Source organism: Eurypyga helias, unplaced genomic scaffold (assembly GCF_000690775.1).
Source record: "Eurypyga helias isolate BGI_N326 unplaced genomic scaffold, ASM69077v1 scaffold3171, whole genome shotgun sequence".
Taxonomy (NCBI): Eukaryota; Metazoa; Chordata; class Aves; order Eurypygiformes; family Eurypygidae; genus Eurypyga; species Eurypyga helias.
In genome coordinates, this window is record NW_010229987.1 from 33,972 (window position 1) to 34,357 (window position 386).

Below are 386 nucleotides of genomic sequence, written 5' to 3' on the forward strand. Positions count from 1 at the left end.
GTCACTTGAGCTGCAGCTGGACAGGAAATTGCTAGAGCTGCTTGCAAATCTCCACTTTGAACAGAGCAGCATAGGGAATGCCAAGAGCGGAAACCGTTCAAAACTGGATTAGCACAAGCCAAGTTTAACTGCAACCCACTTCTACTTTCACAGTTTATGCACTCAATCTAGGCCACTACTGCATGAGACACTGACTCACTTTTTTCCCATGTTTTGTTTGCTTTTCATTTCACACACTTGCAGTTTCTAAAATTACTTGAAATTTGGTCCGGCTGCCAGGAGTTCTGCAGAACCCCAGCCGACAGCCCCAGCTGCAGCATCACCCATCACCGTGGTGCTGCACACTGGTATTGGCACCACCCTACCATGGGCCACTTCTCAGCAGG